We start from the raw sequence: 20535 nt of genomic DNA, 5'->3' as shown, positions 1-20535 counted from the left end.
TGATGGATTGCTGCTGACTGCCATGAGCCCTTAATGGAGGCCACAGAATTCATGTTTGTGAGCGTTGCTAGCCCACAGAAGGCCTGTCTTTTCCCATCTGCATCCAACCATATGCTGTGCAATTCTGACACAAATATCAGCCTTAGCTTCATCAAGTAGAGACATTGAGGTCCAACAGACCATTACAGGATCCTGGAGAGATGTATGAGAAAAGCAATGTACAACACATTTTTTAACCACTTACTCCACTGGGAATAAAATTATCAACAAGAAGTTGTTTCTATTTCTGCAAAATTGTGTATCTGCACACACAGTAAGAAGAGTGATAGTGTTCTGTGATATTATGTTAGACAAAAAGTAATGATGGTGCCATGTAACTGGCAGTAAAAATTAATCCTGAATTTTTTCAAGAAATGAAGTTGTATATCATCATATAGCTTTTGTGCAGCCCTATAGGCTAATCAGCACTTCTTATTCAAACAATATTTCCAGAAATAAGTTCAGAAGTAGTTATATAAACAGGGTTATCAGCAGTAATTGAGATACTATCACATGTAACATGCACATAGACATTTGGCAAGCTTTTATCTTAAAAGTGGTATTTGCATATGGATGGTGGGTTTTTTTCAGTTTTCGTTTTTCATCAGTGTTGTTCATCAAGTAGGCCATAGTCCTATCTAACATTGTGTTCTGGAGCTGACCTGCACTCCTTTCAAACCACTTAATCACACACAGCTGACCAGCATTCCTGTATAAAAACACTTAATCAAACGCATTATGAACACCCCAAATGGGTACTTAATCTTCATATATGTACAAGTGTGAAACGTGCAGTGTCCAAATATGTCCTTTCATAAAAGCGAGTGACATAAAAGCAAGACTTTTCCTAAGTAAACCTCTCCTCCACCACAATCAGCACAGACATTCTTAAAAGTGGTTAACATAGCCTTGCACGTGAAGATTAGGATTCACTGTAATTAATACTCAAGATTGCCTTCTACTCCTCTTAAAAATGCGGTTTAAGAAGAAAGAAATACAATAATAGCTTTCCACTTCTGGGCAAGTATGTCAAGTGAGCTAAAAAATATTTGAAAATGCACGACGCTGGGCTGCTAGACAGCTCGAGGAACATACCACAGAGGACTATACTTCCTTTCATCTCCAAGTTGCTGGGTTTGGATGAAAAGCTTCTCGAGGTTGTTACTGTCTGATGACTGTGTCTCTGGATCAAGTGGAATGAGTTATTTTTCTGTGTCCAGTAGCCACACTTTGATTAGCACTTTCACTAGAAATCTCTATAGGAAGCACACAGAGCCTGTTTACCCAGTTTCCAGCGTTAACATGCTAACTGATGTGGGCACACTTGTGGTGCTGCTGGGTGTGTCCTGCCTGCAACACTCTTCCAAAATGCCAGACTAGCATAAATTCACTTAAATTTCCTACATGCATCTTTTGGTCTTTTACAGCGGTTTTGCTTGTCAGAGAAAATTACATCTGAGGTGGTCTGTGTTTGAAATGTAAAAGCACACAAAAGCAGGAGATGGAAAGGTATATGAAGGGGTGCATTTAAGTGACAGGATGGACGAAAATGTGCCTATGAAAATTGAGGAGGGGGGGAATAAACGCCTGTTAATGCCGTGAAAGTAGGGCTCAAGACAGGCTAAATGACAGGAAAAGAAAACCGGCCCGAGAACGTTCCCTTTTCTGCTTTCCGCGTGCCACCAGATGCGCCGGTGGCAAACTAATACCCGGGCCGACCCATCCCCAGGCCCAGCGAGTCGCCGGCTGTCGGGCTTACGGGGCGGTCAGGGCGGCGGGGCCAGCCCACCCTTCGCAGTCCTGCGGGCTCTAGCGCTGCAGCCGAAGGCACGGCTCAACCGCCGGGGCAGGGGAGACCTGCTCAGACCAAGCCGATCGAGGGTGTCACCGGCCCCGTCCGCGTCAAACAGAAGGCAGGCAGGCAAGGCAGCAGCGACACCCTGCTGCTTTTGTAGCAGACCAAACCCCCTCCCCACCCGCCCCACACCGCCCCAAATACAACAACTTTTTATTTTAAACAGATGTGCGCGGACTAAGCTCGGTATTTGCAGGTATTTTTACCGCACCACTCGACACGGCGGTGCCGCGGGCACGGCTCCGTGCAGCCGCAAACTGCGCGGGGGCCGGGGGGGGCATCACCACCACCGCGGGCGCACCGCGGGGCTCGCCGGCAACGGGGGATGTTGGACGGGGAGCGTCGCCGCCGGCACAGCCCCCGCAGCCGGTCACGTGGCAGCGCGCCCCGCACCCGCGGAGTGCGGCGACATTGTGACGCAGCGGGCCCCCGCCGTGGCGGGAGGAGCGCGGGCGCGGCGGGAGACTGCGCGTGTGTGGGTGCGGGCGGCGGGACCGTGCGCGGGCAGGGGCGGGAGGCGGGGCGGGGGCGACGGGAGCCCCCCCTGCACCGGCGGGGAGTGGCGGGGGCGGCAGCCGGGAGGCGGCACCTGGGTCCTTCCTCTGTCTCCATCACTCCGCGGCTGCCGAGGAACGGTCGAGCGGGACGGAGAGGGGTGAGACGAGGCGAGTGGAGCGGGCGGGGGGCTTTGTTGCCGCCGCTGTCCTCCGGCGCGACGGCAAGGGGGGCGCGGGCACAGGCCCGGGGTCCCTTGCAGCGGGTGCGGGTAGGGCTGGAGGCGCCCGGCGCGTCTGCGGGTTCTCCCCGCCGGCGGCCGCGGGGCGAGAGCGGGGGAAGGGGGCTCTGTGTGTGCGAGCCCCGGCCCCCGCCAGCCCGCCCCGGGGAAGTGCTTTCCGCATGAAATCAGGGCTGAACGCGGGGGTTTTATTGAGGCTGAGCACATACGTGATGTCAGCTCTGCGAGTGCCGCTGCAGAGCCCCTCGCAGCACAGCGGAACCGGCTGGCACCCGAAGCTGGCGCAGATGTGTTCCCGCTCTGCTCGGAGCCGGCGTCTCTGGCGGGCACAGTCCTTACACCCTCCGTCCCACCGGGGCTCGCCGGAGGCTGGAGCAGAGTCAAGTAGGAGTTGCATGTGTGTAACTGGGGGAAGCAAATGCAGAGCTGTCTGGTAGAAAAACTGCGCCTTGGGTCAGTCCGCGACTGTGTGTTTGCAGCGCTGGGGGTCAGACGAGCGTTTTGATGTGAGCAAATACAGTTCATGTGAAGGGGAGCTGGAGGATTATGTCCTAATGGTACTGGATGCAAACCAGCTCCTAAATAGTCTCAGTCTTCATTGTCAATGTTATCACCTCATGGCACGTTCAATGGTTGGCTTAAAGCCACAGCTCTTAAAGAGAGATTAATCAGTCACAACTGCTTCTCAGAAAGCCTCCCCCTACTCCAAAACCCACCAAAAACCTACCAGTGCCTATGTTTCCTTAGAAAATCTTGGAAGCATGGCCTTGTTGTACACTGCAGTGATTCAGCCACAAAAGATAACTAAAAAAGTTTTTAAAAAATGTATTCTGAAGCAAATCACTTGGTAGTTGGACCCTTTTTTTGGGTATTTAAATGGCTGAAGAGATACAATCTTAGCACAGGAAAATCAAGATTGCCTTGCATCTTGTGCAAAGACCTCCAATCCTGCAGCCAGGAATTACACTGAGGTGCACATATTTAAGCCTTGCACAGCATGCTGTAGCAGACTTTCATAGCGCCCTGCCCTTGTTGTGTTTGGTAGGTGTATGTACTATAAGTACTCCCAAAGAGCCATAAGTGATATGACCCATTGGCTTACTAGTATCCGTAAACATGAGCTTCTTCACCCTAAAATTCTCTGTACCTAGCTCATGGGCTGCCTCGTGAACATGGCTTCTTCATGTCTTCTACAAAGACCACTTCTGTCTTCTGGTGCCATACTGGAGCCATAGTTTGAAGATTTTGTACCTTGAGCTGGAAGCCTTATATTGAGAGGAGGCTTGACGGGTTGCTCAGGAAGGAGTTCAAGCAATGAGAAAGGATTTTCATATGACTAAAACAATTCCACTTGTCCATCTGTCAAGAAGAAACTTGTCTCACTACTATAGTTACAGTTCTGAAATTGTATAGTAACTTTTCCTTTAGGTGTTTCTTCAGGGGCACAGAAGCGTATTGCCCATGCCTGGTGTGAAAAGGCTCCCTCTGTAGGATGAGGTATATTTCTTTCCTGTGTGATTTTGTGTATCAAAGACTGACTGTTCCGCATTACCCAGTTACTTAGTGGCATCTTAAACCAGTTCAGTAATTTTTCAGGTCTTTTTGTTTTCTGATATGTGTCATTGACTCAGTGTGCTGCAGAAAGCAAATGTGGCTTGTAACTTACTGGAAGAAGTGGGTAAAATAGGCTTGTATCAGAGAACAGTGGAGAGCTATCTCCAAATCTGAGGAGCCTCTAAGAGAGCAGCCTGTTAAAAAAAAAAACAACCAAAAATAAACAAAACAGCAAGCAACCTCTTTGAGCAAATAATCCAGTGTGGACTTCTCAAAATACTTTAGGTGACATTTTGGCATAAGGAGATGGGCAGTCTTTCAGATAAGGAAGTCATATAGAAGACAGCAAATTATATTAGGTGGAAACTGCTCCTTTTCTTACTGCTCTTTCTCCGATGACAGTGATGTGGTAAGTATGACATGATTCTTTGGGGTCAGCTTCTGAGTTAACAAAAAGCTGCATGTAAAACAGAAAGGCTAGTTGGACAAGGTGACTGGGTGGTGCCTTTGGAGATGCCGTCCCTCCCCTGAATACTATGCATAAGCGATAGGTTACTTTGCATTTGGGTGTGGGTTTTTTTATGATTGGAAAACCATAATCCCCAAAATACAAATTTTTGTAACCATTTTTTGACAAGGCATCAGCAGAGCTTCAAGAAATTGGAAAGTGCTTCCCTATTGTTCAGCCTTCCGGGCAATTAACTATCCCTATGCAAACTCCATAGCTGCAAGAAGTCTCCATCCCACAGGTACCTGAGGTGGGATACTGCCTGCACTGGTACAGCTCTCCTTCTCACACGATCCTCTTCAAGGATATCCCAGCCCCTGTTGTCTCTGCGCTCACAACAGCTCTGTCCTGCTTGGACACTTGCTTGATTACAACCAGGAAGGGGAAAGCACCACAGCATTGCTGCAGCTGCTCTAGTTTTTGTCCTTGGAAATGCAGGCACAGGGATAGCTCTGCCTCCACGCTGTGACGTGGTGCCAGCAAGAAAGGGGAGCACATAGCCAGAGGCAGCCTGGTGAGGGGACCCAGTCGTCATGGGCAGCAACATAAAAAAACGTTGGCAGTAGTGCTGGGATGATGGCACTCATAGTTGTGGCATCGTTTGGTGGTCATGTATGCATAGAGCGGTGTTGCTGCACCTCACAAGCACACAGACCAGGGGTTCCAGCAATCTTTGTGGGATGCAACAAGTTCCTTCCCCTCACCTGGTTTAGAAACATTTCCACTGACTAGATGGGATGTGAAATAGAGTTCTATTTCCACCCCTGTCTGTTTCTGATTATGTGCATGAAGCTGCAGAAGCAACCCATGAATCACGAGCATGGCTACAGGAACAAGGAGGGGAAGAGAAGAGAACAATTACCATTTTAATTTTGATTTTGCTAGAATAAACCAACATATATTTCAGGTTAAAGTTGAAGGTAAAATGCCAGAATGAGATTATGCTCCTCCTTCCTTACACACCCATGTTAATTAATGCTAACCAAAAAAAAAAAAAAGAAAATTTAATATTTTTCTGGTGAAAGTCTTTGTAAGGAACCCATTTGCCAATGCTTTAATGTATATTAATTAGAAAATAGAGTGATTGTGTTCATTGTCAAGATGAAAAGTACGTTAAAGGAAGTTGAGAAGCATTGGATTTCGGAAGGGCAAATAGTTGTTCTTTTCAAAGGCTATTGGCATAGGACCATAACTAAGCCAAAGGAAATAAAGCTTAGATAATTAGCAAGAGGACTTGGAGGAGCGTTGTGTCTGTGCTCTCTCTTTTTCTGGCAGACCTGCCTATTTCTCAAAGGAGGCAGAGAAGATAGGCTTACATGGAGCAGGTGCAGAGTAAACTCAAGGGAATTTGTCTTTAAATGCAAATGTGGTTGTATGGTAGATTTATATTCGCAGTGGAACCATTGGAAATGAGAAAATAGAACATACACATCAGATACCTTATCGATTTGAGGTCCCAAGAGAGTTTTTAACTGCAGGGGAAAAAGTAGTTAATTAATTATTGTGGTAGAAATATCACCTGCTGTTTACCTGTCTAAGGTGGAGCTGTAATTTCATCTTCTAAGATAAAATCTGAGTGATTCAGAGGTCTGATGATCTTAGGGGTATCAAAGGGGAGTGCAGTCCAGCTGCCATAGTTTGGCAGTTGGCACCATCCTTCATTAACTGTATTTACTAGTATGCTAAGGAGCATTTAGAAAAGCTTATTTTGAATGTGAATGCAGTTGATTTGCAGTTTATAAGGAGTTATTGAGTAATGCTTGAAAATATATTTTTCATATTAAAATGAAGCATTATGTTTCTGAGGTTTGCTGTAAACATTTCCTTTTCAGTTCCGTTTCCTCCCCAGTTCTTGTTTGCAGTCAAACTGCTGGCATCGTTTTTCTTTGTTTATACCAGAGAAAAAGGCATTGTATCACTTATCTTTTAAACTCAGTCCGGTGCACTGCTTGACCTTTTCCTTGTGTATAAATTCTCCCCCTTCTCTCCCCCATCTGTTTTATTGTTACTGTATCAATCTGGAACTCACTATTTAAATTCCAATTAGGAATTTAACTCTTCCCTTCAGCTCCTCCCCCCTCCTTTTTAGCAAACCTGTTTACATCTGTGAGTAAAAATCAGGCTGTACTCCACATGCACATGACTGCGGTATGTGCATGATTATGATTTGAAGCTGTACTGCTCTGTTGGTTATTCACCCATGTAGTAGTTCTGCAGGATCTGGCCATACTGACTGGCATTTTGTTAAGAAATAGGAAATACCTTTAACTGCTTGGACTAGTAATGTATAACTGCTGGCATGTTTATACATACATGTACATATCTTGTGTTCTCTTTTACTAAAATACAACTGTAAATATTCGGCCTTTTGTATGTGGAGCTGTCAGTTCCGGTTGAGTCACAGTAGTGAATTTATGAAGAGCCCAAGAATTGCTTTCGAGTTGGCTTGAGGTTTTAAATATTGAAGTTGTCAGCAAGGTGAGAGATTTATTTCAATATTGTAAATACACCATCCAAGATGTTTTTAAAAACAAAAAACAATCCAACAAAATAAAGCAAAATAAAACAGCGAAATTTAGTGTACACAGAAGCAGAAGAGTGCTAGCAAGGTAAAAAAGCTTCATGTCACATTCTCTGACCCACACTTTTATCAGTCTAAGAATATTCATTTCTTGTACATTCGAAGAGTCTTAAGGTGTGTGTCCTAATTATGTTAAATACTGGGATATTACCATTTTGCAAATTCTTACATTGAGCTCTGGATAAAGCACAATATTTGTGCTTGTTGCTAGGACATGGGCAAAAAACTTATCTTGAGTTACAGAATGGAATCACCAGGAAATTGAGTTATACTTACATAATTAATTATTTGCTTTTCATTAACCTAAACCAGATTTTAAGCTAGAGGTAAAGGGATTTATGGTGGCTAAGTGTAAGCAACTTTGAATAAATATTGTAATCTTGAACTCCGCCAATGCTTTTCAGTTCGTGTCTGTGGAATCGTAGTTACCAGGGCCACTTGATTAATATGTTCATGTTTAGTTAATCTGCACCCTTGTCACAGATGTGAATGGAGTGAGGTGGTGTACCCGTGGAATTAGCAACAGGTTAGAAAAAGGAGCATTCAGCTTTTCACTGTTCTGTTGAATATAATACTTTCTAACCCTTCTTGATGGGTATTTGCTTAAACCAATTTAATAGCATAATCTTCAGGAGGCTGATTTTGTATTCCTTTATATACATCTTTGCATTAGTTATTTGTGTATGGCAAGTTTTCCATAGGAAAAGAAGAACTACTTGTAAAGGCTCATGATAACAGTAGGTGCTGTTATGACTGAACAGGCCAGATCTTGGGAAAAATGCTGTCAAATCAATTAGTTGCAAGTTAAAAGAGAACCAAATTTGTGATATACTGTTACAGAGCACATGGTGTAGTTCCAGAAATTAATGTTCGGAGTGTTCGCATTTAAATTAGTATGTTTCTGTTAATGTTTGTTTGTGTTGGTGTACCATGTATTATCCTTGATAAATGGTAATGATACTGCTTTTGGTGATAAGTTGACTCTTAATTCTAGATTCAGGAAGCCTCTGTTTACAAATAGCTCAACGCAGCATTTTTTGGAACAGATTTTTGAGAGCACCAAAATCTGAGAGATTAATTTATTACTTATTGTTCAGCAATATGAATCTGCTACTGGTATGTATTACACAGATACAGCAGTTATCTTGTCTGCTCAGTAATGCTTTCAAAAACATTGATATTGTCAGTCTAATGGGTAGGTTTTTCACACCATACTTGTCAAATTTAGCTGTCATTCTCTAAAAGTGAACACAGCAATTAAACTCTCACCCACCTCCTTGTAGTTGTTCTCGAAGGTCACAGATGAAGTGCATTAGCAAACAGAGTAGTGGAAAATGTATTTCTGCTCTTTACTATGATGTTCCCTATGTGGAGGAGTTAACCACTGCCTCTCTGCGTTTCCCCAGTAAAGCAGTTCATGAATCTGAGATGAAATGACTGGAGTGGCACTGCCCGATGCCTGAGGTTAAGCTGTGATTTGAGTGCTGAGATGCCCAGATCTGGACAGCCAAAAGGAGCGCAACTGTGCGCGTGCTCAGGTTTTCCACAGAGAGACAGGCAACAGCAAGGGATTTTTATCCCCACACCCAGAACTTTCTTAATTTCACTGGCTTGCTTCTTCCTGTGGTAAATTAGCCTATATGTAACCCCTGCTGCTGTGATCTGATTCCTACCACAACTTCAGTCATCTGAGTCAACACTAGCTTGTGCGTCTTTATACTCTCCTCATAAGGCAGCTAAGCATGCTGAAGAGTTGCATTCCTTCTTGACTTGCCTTCTGGTTGTGATTTAGCAAATGCACACAAAATCTCCCTGGAGTGAATCATTCATTACACAGTCAGTTTAAGAACAGTCAGTTTAAGAACATCTCTTTGGTCACTTGCTGGACAAATGGTAGTAAGCTATCCCCAACAGGATATAGTGTCTGTAATAGTTTATATTTTGTAGCTAATAGGTATAATGTTGCAGCTGAACAACCGGCCACTATTTCAGGGGAGGAGGTCCTGAATATGAAGTACTTTATCAGCTCCTGAGTTTCTGCATCACAGTAGGTTCTGCCACTGGTAGCAGCAGTACTGGATAAAGGTGTTGTTGGTTATCGTGTTCTTCTGAAATAACTAGCCTTGAAATGGTAAATAACTATATGCCTGCTTAGGTTAGGGCTTCAGCATCTGGCATTGGTGCTTTATGAAGAGGAACAAGCGCCATTTACACATAACATGATTGCCTCCAGCTGCCTCTATAGTGTAACTGGGTCTCTTCATTAGACAGTAAAACTAGGTGAGCCACTGTACCTGAAGGATTAGGTTAATCCGACCTGACGCTGTGAATCCTCATAGGAAAGGCCAACCAGCACATTATCATGTCCTCCAGGACTACAAGGAAAGCATATTGTGTAGGGAAAGGAATTAGCCCAGCTAATACAATTTAACATAATGGACACTGTCTCCAGCATATGTTCCTCATCACGTCCCATATGCCTAATGGTATGTTCCCAGGCTTTGCTTTTTTCAAATGCAGTTCTTAGACGAACATATCTACGGTAGCACTATTTCTGGATGTGTCTACACTGTAGTTGAGTAGTGTGATTGCAGGACATGCAGACATATCTATACTAGCTTTGATCTCTATGTGATGTGAAGAAGTGCCAGCCTAGACTTACTAGAGTGCTGTCCAAACCTTTTGGGCAAATTGTTAAGCCATGCTGGAGTCTGCTTTCATCTGTCTGCACTGCTATTTTTAACTGTGCTGTCTAGATTAGCACTACCATGGATGATCCTACACATGCCGACATAAGTTCATGACTTCATGCCCACTGCTTCCCTGCAACATTGTCAGAGCATGCTCTGCATCTGGACCTGAGTCCCTCATTCTTTGTACTCATACGGTCTAGTTTTGTTTTCCATAGAGTTTAGCCAGTTATTTCACTGTTTAATTCCCTTGTGTAAGGAATTACAGAAAAGGCAATGGAGTATAGGAGAGACTTCAGGCAATGATCCACTCTAAAAATTAATTTTATAGTCTCTCTTCCAAGTTTGATTGCTAATCTCTGCCTTGAAGAACCTCCAGATCCAGGCCACGCGTTTTTTGCAAGTGTTAAAATCCAGATGAGAGAACAGGTTGATGGAGCAATGTTAGAAAGTTTGCATTTTTAAATGTTATTTATGAAAGTATTGAATCTAGAGCACGATTATGTGGGAAAAAAACCCCATTGTGAAATTATATGAAAACTATCAACAATGGCAGTAAGGCAGTTGTAGTTGTAATAGATAAAACCGGGTTCAATTTTATTGAGAGGACTTGAACGCATTTTTAAGAGAAGTAATGGGGTTTTATGTTCTGTATATTTCAAGGAAGAGCCCAGTACTACTGAGAGTTTCTTATGGGTTTTGCTTTTTTTTTTTTTTTGTTTTTTTGTTTGGTTGGGGTTTTTTGTTTGGTTTGGGGTTTTTTTATTGTTTGGCTTGTTGCTGTTGTTTTTTTCCATGGATGTTGTAATGGTTGGGTTTGTTTTGTCAGATCAGTTGTTAAGTTGCTCTATAGTTTTGTCAGTGAAGTGTGCTTTCGATTAAGGTAGCTTGTTATAAGAGTGAAGTTTGACAAGTATGCTTGCAAATGAGATTTTTTTTTTTATTCAGAAAGACTCTTTCCTAACCGTGTAAAAAAACAGCCAACCAACCAATACCTCAAAAACCAGCAAACTGATCTTTACCTAAAGATACAGTCTGAAAAGGTCTGTTGAATATCCAGTTCTTTCACTGTGCAGTATTCATAGTACTGAACAAAGACAAGGGAGAAAACATGGTTTGGAAATTGAAGTTAGGACATAAAAAGATAAATTCATGCACATTTTTTCATTCCACAGAAATATTTCACAAAAAAAGCAAGTACTGTCAAACAAAAGAGGAATACAAAATAGACTAACAAGGCATATATTTCAGTGACATGAGATAGGCTATAGAGGAGTAAGGTGAAACTGAGCTTTTCAGCCTGGTGGAATGTTGCAGCTTACTTATCTGCCAAGAAAATATTTTGTTTCTAGATAAATGGTTGAACTGAAAGAAATAAAATATCCCCTCATCTTTCCTTAAATAGTTATTTAAAACAACTATTTCTTATGTCTGACCTTGACACCTTTCAGAGGAAAAAGAACAGCCTTGGTTCACCAAAAGGAGCACAAGAATGCAGGAACATACTAGCTAAACCTGATGCTAGCACCGCGTGGACTTGAATAAATTATCTAACTCGTTTCACTTATCCACCTATAAAATGAAAAGAAAATATATTAGGGAAGTACATTAGCAGAATTGTCAATAGCAACATCTTTTTGTAATATGGAGATCTAACTGTTTAATCTTTCCCGCTATGAAAACAATTATGAAAAGATTTTTCACTATGAAAAAGAGTCATCCTTTTTGCTGAATAGCTCCAGTACCTTCATAGGTGGTAGCCTTTAAATTAAAAAATAGGAGAGCCACTTTGTGCTGTCCTCGCTCTTCCCTGTTTTTCGCAGGTTGTGTGGTGGTCAAGGGTGTTTAACAGATACCCTTGGCTCGTTTGCTAACGGAGCTCGAAGGCACATAGATAATGTGTTGAAGAAATGATAAGAGGAACTTCTTGCAAAGGATATGGAAAAGGTGGTAGTACCGAATGTCTTCCTTGCCTCAGCCATTACTAACAAGACTGGCCTTTGGGCGTGGAGCAAGGAGGACGTACCTTGGGGGTTAGGGCAGGGAATACTTCAGCAAACTGAACATACATAAATCCAAGGGTCCTGATGGGGTGCGTGTGAGTGCACGAGTATGAGTAAGGGATTGGAGCATTTCACATGAGCATAGGCTGAAGGTAGTGAGGCACTGGAACAGGTTGCCTACAGAAGCTGTGGATGGTCCATCCATTGCAGTGTTCAAGGCCAGGTTGCTTCTTGATCAGGGGGGCTGGAACTAGATGTATGGTCTCTTCCAACGCAAACCATTCTGTGTTTCCATGATTCTACGATCTGGGGCAGTTCAGCCTGGAGAAGGAAAGCTCAAGGAGACATCTTATCAATATGTACGAATTCCTGTAGGGAGGGTGCAAAGAGGATGAAGCCAGGTGGTGCTCAGGGACAGGAAAAGTGACAACGAGCACAAACTGAAACACACAAGGTTTCTTCTGAACATCAGGAAACACTTTTTTACTATGAGGGTGACCAGCACTGGCACAGGTTACCCAGAGAGGTGGTGGAGTCTTCACCCTTGGAGATATTTAAAAGCCACCTGGATGCAGTCCTGGGCAGCTGGCTCTAGCTGATGCTGCTTGAGCATAGGTGTTGAGCCAGATGAGCTCCCGAGCTCTTGCACCAACTCTTGCACAATGCTGATGAGCATCCTTGAAAAAGCTATAAAAATGATTTTCCATACAGGCTTAAGCAGACTATTTAAGATTTAGACTAGCTAACTGCTGGGTGGGGGAAAATAAGAAATGGAAATTGCTACCTGGTATTTGAATAGCTTTGGCTGTGCCCTGCATGAGGTTGATATCCTTTTGTAAGGCATGAAAGTGTGATCCTTCAGCTAGACTCTGTATAAAAATCAGTACAAGCAAATGAATGTCCCCCTGCATAGATTTGTAACATTGTAGCTTCTGATGTAGTGAGGTTTAGTTCTTTAATGTAGTTTCAAAAATGTAATTCAGTTTTCTTGAGATGTCTGTCAAGAATCATTCAGCTGCTCCTCACTGAATTTTTCAGTTTCCCCAAGCCTTAACTGAAATAAAAAGTTCTTGTTTGACAGTGCTTGCATTTACAGTAGTTTACACTGTTTAGCTTCTAAGAATTTTTGCACACAACATCATAGGCTATGTTTAGGAAATAAGATACGAAAAATTGACAAGTTTTTGTCATTTCCTCATTAAATTTTGCCAAAATAAATATATTGCATGGATGCTAATGGTCAAGTTCCATTTTTAGTTATGAGAAAAGTTAATATTTGCAGTATAATTGTTAAATGCTTTTTAATAGTAAGTTTGTTTTTAAAGTAAATACCTGTAATATATGTGTACAGTCAAATTTGTGTGATTCACCAAGTAACCTCAAATGAAAGTGGGCTGTTCTGAGTGACATGGAGTTCTTTTGAGGGAGTTGTTGAATTCAAGGTTTCCTTTTTGGCCTATGGCCACAATATTTCCAGATATGTGCTCTGTGTGATGCACCCTGCCTAAGGCTGGTTCACATATGAAATGGAAGTGTAAAGCTGGTTACTGTCTGGTGCCCCAAATCCTGACTGTGAGTAAAACCCTCTTTGCATCAATTGAAAGTTTCACTCTGAAATTTGTAGTATTAAAGTTTGTTAGAGATTAGTTGCTGAATGTCCTAGTGAATTTCAGTGTGCAAAGGATGGGAGAGTAGACTTGGTTGTCCAAAAGTGAAAAAAAAGAAAATAAAAAGGTGATGGTCAATGACAGTATTGCAAAGTGGTTTGGCCCTTGTTGCAGAGAAAACATGCCTTCTGCAGGTGAGTTGGGCAGTGCATCAACTTCACACAAATGGTGGATACACTGAATACGTTGTGACCTTTGCAGGGAATGTTACTTACGTAGGAGTTTTCCCTTGAATTTATAGTTAAAGCTCACATGAAGCAAAAAATCATCATGGGACTAGATGCAGGATATATATTTTGGCAGGCAAATGTAAATGAGGCAAGTTCTAAATTTTTTACTTCAAATACAACATTTGAATGTTACAAACTTTAGAGTGTACCATTTGGCATTAGTTCTTTCCCTGGATGTTTCTAGAAGTAACTGAACAGACCACTGTGGGACTACAAGGTGTTGAAATTCTAATGGATGATTATTGAATTTGGGTTAAAGAATTTAAATGAAAAGATGAAAGATGCAGATAAGAGTTTGAAAAATGCCTTTTTTTCATCCTAAGAATAATAATTAAAAAATAAAAAAGGCAAAACACGACATGACCTAACATACTTTCAGCATTCGAATTACATTGAGCAAAGATATCTCAGGTTACTTGGTTTATTGAAACAACAGTTTGTAAATGAAATATGTTCTTGAATGAAAAAAGCAGCTTAAGAAGAATTACGAGGATGCTATACCGATGAAATTAATCCCACATTTTTCTGTGATTGGTGCCTCTACGAAAGATAAGGTGAGTCGGGGTGTTGCATGGTGCTAAGACAAACCAAAACCACTGTGTCACAAAACTGCAGTTTCAGATTCTACAATTTAATTGAACTGATTGTCCTGATACTAGAAAGTTATGAAGAATCCCAGCCCCAGTGCTACTGCAGCCAGTGCTTCTGCTGTTGATTCAGTGGAAAAAGGAGAGACCTCAGTTTCTGATTTTAAATGAGAGTGCAATGAGTCACATCTGCTTTATTAAAGATGTTGACACAGAATTCCCTACCTCCCCCCAAACCAATGCATGGTTTGGAAAGGCTGAGCTATGCTATGCTTGATTTCATCCTAACACAAGTGCTGGAGCCTACATCAGCAGTGGTAGTTGCCATAAGCCCTTTACTGCTCTGTCTTACTTTGGGGCCAAGTGTCTGGTTCCTTGTGGATGCTGTTACTAGGGTGTATTATTTTTGGATTTTTACACAAGAACTAGGCTACCAAAAGAAGGCATTTTTTCATTTCTGTAGTTCATGAACTTGCAACAGCCCTGCAGATGTTGAATATTCCTTATCTTTGCCAAAAGACTTCAGAAGCTGTGAACACTTTTATGGCACAGTACTTTTCAAATTGTACCTGGAGTAAACTGTTGTTAAAGCAGAATATCATGCATATTTGTATGTGTCACTGTAAAGTTGATTTGGAATCATATGTAACCATTAATTTCCTGGATGTGATGTTTAATTCTTCAAGAAGTGCATGTGTCTGAAGTTTTGCTTAAGTAAATACAAGTACAGTATGTACACTCACGCACACTTTCTCACGTGTTATTTATGTTTGTAAAGTTTTACATTACGATAGAATGGTTTTAGGTGACACGTGGGCTTTATACTTTCAGCCACCATTCAGGATATAATGGTTGAATTTTCTTTTTTCTGTGTGTTTTCCGTAGAGCACGAGTCATCGTTGTGTGGACTGGTTGTTCATGGTATGTTACGAGTCTTGATAGTAAATGTGGAAATGCAAAGCAAGACATCCTTAGTATTCAAATAGTTATTTCTTTCTTATTTGACAATATTAGTGAATAGCTGCACAAGGCTCTGCTCACTCTTTGCTTACATTAGCAGTGTACTGGTTGTGTTGAATAATTTAGGAGTCCTGTCAGCTGGTCTCCCAATTGTCATTTAGTAATTGCCTCCTGAATTAAAGAAAAGGAGTGAGTACTGGCTTTAATGTGGAGTGCACTGTATTTCAGTCACTAATATTCTCTGAAATAATGAAGTGAACTGCAAATAATTCTGACATGAAATAGCACAGCATTTTATGTCTCTCTTTCACTGTTCCAAGCAACCATGACTTGATCCATATAAGTCTTTGGTTCAGTCTCAAATTTAAGTTTAATGGAGGATTTACAGAAATGTTGAACAGCACAAGTACTTGTGCATGATTGATGCAGTGTTCTATATATATTTTACAGATCTGCATTATAAATTATTTGGTGTTTTAGTATTAAAACCAGATGACAACCTGTAGGTTTAGTATTATGTGTGCTTAGAAGATGGATATATACGCATACATACTCTCTTTATTTGTGATTGTTGAATGTCTACAGTGTATTAAAATGTATTATTCATTTCTGCCAGCAATCATGAGTCAGCGGAAAACAATGGGCGCAATCATTTGAAAAATGTGCACTCACAATTTGCTTATATTCATCTCAAAGTTCAGATTACAGATGTGTAACCATTCATTTTACTGCTCTCAGTAGTGTGTGAAAGCCTTCTGAGAATTCACATTTATGAACTTCCTGCATTGACATTGGTATTTAGAGTAGAACAGATAGGTAATATGGAATAAAATTTATTTCTGCCATAGAATTTACTGGTATAAGAGGTAGCTATTAAAAAAAAAAAATCAACACTCAACCTGATTTTGTTAGTTCAGCTGCTGTATTTTCACTTGTAAAGTCATAAATTCAATTTGCAGTGGGCTTTTCCTAGTAATTCCAAATACTATATGTGCAAGGAGTCACACTTTGGAGTCGAAATTACTTTTTTCCCCTAAAATTTTGCAGGAAGTAGAGAGAAAGATTAGTATCTTTTAGGCTTGCTTTATTAAGCAAGATTTTTCTGGTCAGAGCTAACATTTTTAAAATGTCTGAAAAACAGAATGGTTAATTCCTGCTGTTTCTGCTCAATCATAATTTTCCATGGAAAGTTATGTCATACACAATCTCCTGATCTGTATGTGAATGTATTATTTTAACCTGGGTTTGGTGTTAGCGTTAAATTACCGATACTCAAAAAAAATGTATTTGAAGACTTTTTTGGGTAGCTCTGCTTAAGAAAATATTTTTTAAAGCACGGAGGAGGTACAATGACCTAGTTACTAGCTGCACAATTTAAACTTGAGCCTTTGTATATTCAGTGCTCCAAAATACACCAATGGCAGATTTCCCACTGTTGTACATGTTCTGTTATTGATTGTTCCAGATTGTGCTGCTGGTGTAATTTAATCTTATTCGGAGTGTGATAGGATATGTAATTTTATTCTTTTGATTCAGGTTTTTTTGTGTGTTTTGTTTTAATTCATTCATTGGTATTATATCCTTTATATTTCTTCACCATTTCAATAAGCAAAGGAAAAAGCCATTTCATAGGCCTTCTGCACAGAGCTGTTTTTTACATATTGCTGGGATCTTTCACATTCAGAGGGTGTTTTGATTAGGGGATAGTGTATAATTATAAATTCAATCATCATAAAACCTCCATAAGAAAATATTGCAGTATCAATCCCTTGTTGTATTTTTGGCTCTTGAAACAGTTCAGAATGCAAATTAAAAAAGAGCATTTTTTTCTAATTCTTCAAACATGTCAAAATAGATTGATGTGATGGGGGAGAAAGTGAAAATGATGTTTTAAATATAGGTATAGGATAATATAATGCTCCCTAAATCATGGAAAACACGAGTTTCACCAGGACCAACAGTTGCAAAAATTCTTTCTTAAATGGAGAGGTTTAAACCAAACAGGATGCTTGAAAAATTGAAACACTTACAAAATCTTTTAAAAATATTTGCAGATTGCAGTTTTTCTAGACATGGGCTTCCAGCATGGCAACATAATAAATAACCTGCTTTGAGGGAAATTGCTTCCATAAAATTGAGAAAGTGCGAAAATCACCAGTGCTGCATTTACATCACCGTAATTCTGCAGAGTGAAGGAAGTAACTGTTTTTTTTTTTTTTTTTTGCTTTGAAAACTAGATTTAGTGCACATTAAAAAAGAGATAGTAATCTTTTTTGCATCCTTTGCTCACACCCTATGGAGTACTCTGAGGCACCCTGTCCTGGCTGAGAAAGATGGTGATTTGCAGACAGCGCAGCTGATGCCAGAACTGTTAGGTCATTCACTGGTGAAAGCAGGAGGATAATCAGGGCTTATTCTTTCATAGACCCTGAAAACAGAGCTTTTCAGATTTCTGCAACTACCTTCCCCTGAGTTTAGTCTTGAAGACTGGCTGATCTGGCAGCTCTGGTTTTCAGGCAGGTAGGTAAATCTCAGTTACGTTAGCAGCAAATCCTGTCTGGTTGTTCAGTGTAAATCTGAATTGTAGATTCTGTAGTATATTAGAGTGTGACATTCTGCAGGATCACTTGTTATATGTACCTTGGTTTCTGTATATCTACTTACGTAGTACACAACAGTGTATTTTCTGTCCTAGTGAGACTGCCAGCTGATTCTGAAAGACCTTGCTTAGATCTGACTTACACCCACTTCCCTTAGGGTAGAAATAACTGCTTAAAAGGTCCTGCTACATTTTAAGAGAATTTGTACAAGCCTTAACTAACTTGCAGGCAAAGAAAAAAGCTGAGTTACCTTGCAGGGAAGGGTGTGGCTTTGTAAGTATTTTGATGATGGGCTCTTTGAATCTAACAGTTACAGAAGACACTGCTCTCTACCACTTACGGTTCTATCGATGTGCCTAATTTCTTGTCGGAACTCTCCTAGAAGACTCTCAGTGGTTTCTTTGTATGACTCCACAGCACTTCTTATGGCTTTGGATGTGTTTCTGCAAACCCACTGCAATACTTCTACAAAACTTAGTGGCTGTCTTCACTTGTGAAAGTATTGGATCTTTGAGTGAACAACCAAAGTGGGTGAAATTCTTCATAAATGGTCAGAGCTTTGAGAACACAGCTCTGGATGAGGGTTGGACATCCTGTTGGATCCAGGATTTCAGGCAGATTTAGAATTCACTTGCCCCTCTTATTCTGCCTTCTCTAAACTCAGTTTCATTTTTAAGGTAGTCAAGTTGCAAAATTTATATGTGTGAATAACTGCCTGTTCAGCACAGTATCTGCACTGTAGTTGACGTACGGTTGTACTATGATATCAGAACTATTCACAAGAAAGAACTGATGGTGGTGACATAAGGGGCATTCATATTTTACATGAGCCAGAATCACCAGTTAGCAGAGGACTCTTGACAGCTGCAGACAATGTACTCTTTTCTTTGCCCAGCCAGGGTTCTTCTAGAATCCTAAGACATCATCTCAAATCTTCTAGGAGCGTTGGTGGGAGTTACAACTGACTTTTTTTGGCTACTCAAAAGTAGCAAAAATATAGTTGTTGGAAGATGGATTTGCTAGAAAACAAGCAACCTAAGATCATATTTGTTAGTAGCAGCTAAGTGAGCTAAGTGCTGAACTGACATTGCAGTGCAGGGTTCCTTTTCAGACTGTACCGCTATGATAAAAATCAGTGAATCATCTGTATAATTGAAACACCATATGAACATCCTGGACCACATAAGGTTCCCAACTTTGATAGTATTCCACAATCCATATTCTGGCATTGGCAACGCTTTCTTCTGTTTAGTAGGATATATGAACCAGGAAATCCTTGTTCCTCCCTGCTTACCAGATGTAATGCCCCTTTACCTTGCAACAAGTGAATGGAAAAGATTGGAGATGGTTTAAAAGGAATAATCTCTTAAACAGTTGCAACTGGCGCTGATTTGTTCTGAACAGTATTAAAGCTGTCTTCTCTTCCTGAAACTGAGACACATCCTACCTGGAGTGCTGTTGCTTGTTTCAGCATATGTGTGTGTGGGAAAAAGAGGCTGTAAAAGAAATACTCCTTTGTTGAAAAATGGAATAACAGTCTTACAGTGCTGCCTAGCCAGCTGCATTTATTCCCAGTAAAGCAACTACACTTGTAACTTGGTCACATGCCAAGACTGATGATTTGCTTTATAGATGGAGAAAATTATGTTAATAAAACTACAAATTATAGTACTATTATCCACAAGCACAAGCTTTCCTATGACAGTATTGTTTACTTGAAAACTAAACATTATAACATTGATGCTAAATTACTTGCGCAGATTTTAAACCAAATCTAGCCAATCAGTGTTTCTGCTTACTTGTCAGTTGCAGATAACTAAATATTTGCTTGTGAAGCTGAGCTGCTGTCTGCCAAATGTTCTCTCCTTTTTTTTTTTCTTTCTTCCCTCAGTAGATAGATGTATTCCCAGTTTCTAAATTTATTCTTTTACACCCTCCTAGGACTGGGGGTAGAAATGTTGGTTGTTGTAATTTTTAGTGAAAAAACAGGGATTGTGGTATTTGGCCATGCATTCTTTCAGTAATCCCTGTCAACAGATTGTACTAAACATAACAGCTGTTTCTGATGGGCCCAAGAGTCATTACTAGAGAAGAGTTCAAGGGTGCAGTACAGGCTAACTCACTGGAGGTTGAGGAGTTGGGGGGCCTGGAAATCAAGATGATAGCTCAGTGGTGAGGGCTTAGACCTGTTTTTATGATAAGCAGCTTGGGCATACAGTTTCTGTATCTCAAATTGCAGTCCCTTTCAGAGGTCATCCTAAGTGATACGGTTGCATAATTTTCACTTGTGAAGGCTAGTGGCTAGGAATCCAAATTGGATATCAGTTGGTAGTTACTAGAGACCAGAACCATCTGGTTTTGGCATGCTTTGAACAGAAATGTGGTGTGTGGAGCAAAAATGAAGCTACTGCTGAGTAAAAAACAGTTACAAATCAGTCAATACATGAATGTATTTCTGGTGTCCCATTCTGGTCATCTTCAGCTATTAAACTTGCTAGTTCTCACTGTCTAGCTCACTACATCGT

The 20535-nt window shown here is 41.0% G+C and overlaps 1 protein-coding gene across 5 annotated transcripts in view; it reads left to right on the top strand.

Annotated features, from left to right (window-relative positions):
* Positions 1-2337: 2337 nt before the first annotated feature.
* Positions 2338-20535, top strand: part of SNCAIP (synuclein alpha interacting protein) — an 84405-nt gene continuing 66207 nt past the window's right edge. For 2 of the 5 annotated variants that reach the window (XM_065663207.1, XM_065663210.1), the window contains exon 1: positions 2466-2549. The gene's annotated coding sequence lies outside the window, so the exon portion shown is untranslated. Of the gene's footprint in view, positions 2374-2465; positions 2550-15335; positions 15372-20535 lie in introns of those variants that run through there. The other 3 variants (XM_065663208.1, XM_065663211.1, XM_065663209.1) reach the window with 3 other exon arrangements.

Source organism: Lathamus discolor, chromosome Z (assembly GCF_037157495.1).
Source record: "Lathamus discolor isolate bLatDis1 chromosome Z, bLatDis1.hap1, whole genome shotgun sequence".
NCBI classification, from domain to species: domain Eukaryota; kingdom Metazoa; phylum Chordata; class Aves; order Psittaciformes; family Psittacidae; genus Lathamus; species Lathamus discolor.
Note: the sequence above shows the minus strand (reverse complement) of the source record. Positions and strands in the feature narration are given on the sequence as shown.